Genomic DNA, 4,660 nt, shown 5'->3' on the forward strand with positions numbered 1-4,660 from the left:
CATCAAAATCCAGCCACTTAAGTATTGAACACGTCACCATTTTTCTCAGTAAATAAATTTCTAAAGGTGCTGTTGGCATGAAATTTTCACAAGATGTCGGTAACAACCCAAGTAACCCATGCATACAAAGAAAACAAAACAAATAAGTTCAGAAATGAAGTTACGTGTAATAAAGTAGAATGATACAGGGGGAAAAGTATTGAACACATGAAGAACGGGAGGTGCAAAAAGTCATGGAAAGTCAAGACACCAGCAGAAATCTACCAATAATTAGAAAGTCAGTGGAAATTAATTAATTAATTAACATTTCAGCAAGACAATGATCCCAAACACAGCCAAGGAAACTCTCGACTGGTTTCAGAGAAAGAAAATAAAGCTGCTCGTACGGCCAGCCGATCACCTGACTTGAATCCACTAGAAAATAATAAGAACTAAAGCTCAGAGTTCATAGAAGAGGCCCACAGAACCTTCGAGATCTGAAGACTGTTTGTGTGGAAGAATGAGCCATAATCACACCTGAGCAATGCATGCCACTATAGTTTCTCCAGACAGCTGTCATCACCAACAAAGCCTTTTGTACAACGTATTAAATACATTTCAGTAGTTCAGTACTTTCCCCCTGTGTCATTCCATTTTATTACACAGAACTTAATTTCTGAACTTTCTTTGTATGCATGGGTTACTTGAGTTGTTACCGACATCTGGTGAAAATTTCAAGTCAACAGCACCTTTAGAAATATATTTACTGAGAAAAATTATGACGTGTTCAATACTTATTTTCCCCGCTGTATTTGTTTAGAGCTGTTTTGAACTGTTTTGTCTTGTAGACGGTGCTTGATCTGTGCAGATTTCTCTCCTCAAGCGTTATTATGAATTATGGACTCGTATTTTAGTTAAAAGCATCTTAATGCTGGATGTGTTTCAGCTTTTGTCTTCTCCAGATGTTAACTGATGGACTGGAGTGCTGTGGATTACTTGTGGATTATTGTGATGTTTTTATCAGCTGTTTGGACTCTCATTCTGACGGCACCCATTCAGTTGCAGTGAGACACTGATGCAATGCTGCATTTCTACAAATCTGATGAAGAAACAAACTCATCGTAATCTCAGCACATTTTCCAATTTTTTGGGGGTGGGGTGTGAACTATTCCTTTAAATAAGATTATTTATTTGAGTGAGTTTTTCAGACATAAAGTCTTCCAGGATTGTTTGGTAGTACGTTAAATACATCTCGATCTGCACACATGCGTGTTTGGTTTCCAAAAGAGTTCAAATCAGTCTCATCTAGATCAACAAAAACGAGATGTTTGCATAAAAAACCTTTCCAGTTTCTGTGTGTCCTGCTTCCCAAACAGCAGATTAATAAATACTCGATGCACTTCATCACCTGATAATATACAGTCAGAGTCCTTCTACAAATGACTGATCATTGGGATGAAAACAGAAGCAGAGTTAATGTATAATCAAATGTTCAGTATCATCATTGAATGACAAGACTCCTCTGAGAAAGTCGCAGGGTTTTTTTTAAATCTATAAATCTGCAGTGATTTGTTGTTTTTGGACTACTCTCAGTGCCATGGTTGTTTTAGGCTCAGCAGAAGACTTCTAATCGAACATGATTGTGTTTAATGTGAGAACCAGCAGATGTCTGTCTCAAACACGGATGATTAAACCCAGAGCTTCAGGCGAGGAATCTGCCAACCTCTGCGTCCTTCTAATGCTTTAATAAACAGTATTAATGTTCAGGATACGGATGCGTTTACAGGCTTCATAACCCGTGAGATGATGTTCCCATGAAATGTTTGCTAATTATACTTCATCTTTGTTTACGATCACAGACCAAAAGCAAATATGACCGCTGCTCTCCTGTCTTCATTAAAACACTGTAGATGCAGTATTGATTGCATAAGACATTTAGCCAAGATCAGCCTTTAGCCATTTTAAAAATGATCACAAATCAGAAAGCAAAGGGAAAAATATACTGCAAAAATCACTTTCTTCATCAGTCTTGTTTTTCATTACAAATATCTAAATATCCTGAAATCAACATTTACTCGAGAAGGAAAATGACTTTAAGAAGTCTTGTTTTTTTTTGGAAAATGTATCAAAATTAATTATGTTTATGCTTAAAATGAGAAAAAAAAAAATCTGCCAGTTGGCTCGGAAAAATAAACTCAGTTGAAATGGAAAGATATTTTTTATTTGTTTTAAGTATAAATTTGCTTAATTTTGTATCAATTTTTCAACAAGATTTGATATCTCAAGTTATTTTGCATCTCAAGTAGATGTATCTTCATTTAAGAATGTTTACATATTTTTACTGGAAAACAAGAAAATATATATTTTTTGCAGTGTATTTTTGTCATAATTTATAAAAGGGTACTATTTATTTTTTTAATTAGTTACCATATTAAATAGTAGAAAATCGGTCTTATAATGCATCCGTGTTCTTGTTGATGCTCATATTTTCATTTCTAAAAAAAAAAAGAATTTTGAAAAAAAAAAAAAAAAAATTCCCTTTTAAAAAAAATTATAATTGAGATTCCAGATGTTTTATTCCTTGAAGCGTATGTGAAATGAACAAAATTTTATTGCATTTTATTGTATTTTTATTTCAACTAGACAAGTGTAAATTTCCACTGTAATTATCAAAACTTGGTAAAATAATATTTCTCAAAAGATGGAATAGGGCTGATCTCATAATTCTGCTTAGATGTGTGTAAATGAGCAAATAAATGTCTATATAAATGTAATTCAGTGCTAAAGACAGATAAAGCAATTCTTCATTTGTTTAATTACAGTAAAAGTCTTCATCGTTTTCTACAGTTTCAGTCTAATCGGGTAATACACCGAACCTTATGGATGGAGCATTAATAAACATACTGTACTTTTCCTTCAGATTAATAAAATGTTGATTTTAATGACTGTTTTTCAGTTTTTAAATGTGCAGACGTTCTGTTAGTGTGAAGACTTTCCATCATTTCCTTATAACCATCCTGATACTCGGTGTTTGTTTGTAAAGTCTCTTCATGATCAGCGCTGTGTATATGATTATCCCGATGGATTAATATAATAAATAATCACGAGTGTCGATGGACAAAATGTTCCCATCAGCTGCAGAGTTGTTTATCATCACATTTATTTGATGTTCTCGTCTTTCACATGTTGCCTGATTTAAACCAAAGCCAAGCTTTATCTGTAAGATATGAGAGTCTAAACAAACCATCTGTATGAACACATGAAGATTCTCTGCGTTAAACTTGTATTTGAAATTAGTTGTACTCATGCAACCTTCATTTGTAAAGTAAAACTGTCCAAAGTGTCCTGTGAAGCAGTTTTCTTGATTTTAGGTGTTAGTTCTTCATTACATTTCAGCAATGGCTTTCTCAAATTAACCAGTGTCTGTATTTATGACACAGGCATCATTAAAGATATATCATTATATTTAATATCAATTTAAATCTGGAGTTATTTCCATATGCTGCATATTTTCATGCCCTCATCATAACCGTTTCAGAAGATCATTATAGATTAAGTCATGTACGTTTGTGAATTTTAAATAGTTTTATTCAGAAATAGCTGTTTCTATAGCTAAATGTTTGAAATTAAAGGGGTCATATGATGCTGCTAAAAAGAACATTATTTTGTGTATTTGGTGTAATGAAATGTGTTTATGCGGTTTAAAGTAAAAAAAACCACATTATTTTCCACATACTGTACATTATTGTTTCTCCTCTATGCCCCGCCTTTCTGAAACGCGTCGATTTTTACAAAACTAATCGGTCTGAAAAGCGAGGTGTGCTCTGATTAGCCAGCTATCCAGTGCGTTGTGATTGACCGAATACCTCAAGCGACTTTAGTCTTTACAACTTTACAGATCTTCTTTATGCACCAAGAGCTTGTAACACTCTAAAGAGAAAGGAAAAAATGAAATCGCATCATATGACCCCTTTAAACATATTTCTTGGGAATTTTAATTGCTAATAATGATTTTTTTTGCTGTGACACTTTCGATCCTGCTTGTCTTTAACCTCCAGACAGACATCATCCTTTAGGAAGTGACATCATTACTGAAAGGAAATCAGCAGTTCGTGTCTCTCTAAAACGTGCTCAAATCAGTTTGATATCAGTGTTTCACGATGAACTTCAAGCTGATGTCATCAGGTAAGAAAGCTGTCCATGACTTCAGCTCTTTATTTCCATCCGTTCTCTCGTCTGTTTAAGTGTCTGAGCTTGAGTGTTATATTAATATAGTGTAATGGTTTTGAATTAATTCAATTTTTTTCATTTTAATTTTAGTTTAAAATGTGTTGCGTGTGTTTGTCCAGTTTTATTATTTTTGTTTTAGTCTATTTCTAGTTTTTAATATTTTTATTTCAGTTATTTTCAGCTTTCGTTCTAGTAATTTTGTAATAATTCAACTTAAAGTAAATGGAAATTTGAAATGCTGCCTTGGCAACTGATTGAAATATGATGTTACATTTTTTTATATTTAATTTAATTTATTTAACATTTATTTTATTTCCTTTACCATGAATGTTCGTTTGTTTGTTTGTTTTTTGTTTTTTAATATATACAGTGGGTACGGAAAGTATTCAGACCCCCTTAAATTTTTCACTCTTTGTTATATTGCAGCCATTTGCTAAAATCATTTAAGTTA

The sequence above is a fragment of the Sinocyclocheilus rhinocerous genome, unplaced genomic scaffold, assembly GCF_001515625.1.
Source record: "Sinocyclocheilus rhinocerous isolate Xijiao unplaced genomic scaffold, SAMN03320098_v1.1 scaffold493, whole genome shotgun sequence".
Lineage (NCBI taxonomy): Eukaryota > Metazoa > Chordata > Actinopteri > Cypriniformes > Cyprinidae > Sinocyclocheilus > Sinocyclocheilus rhinocerous.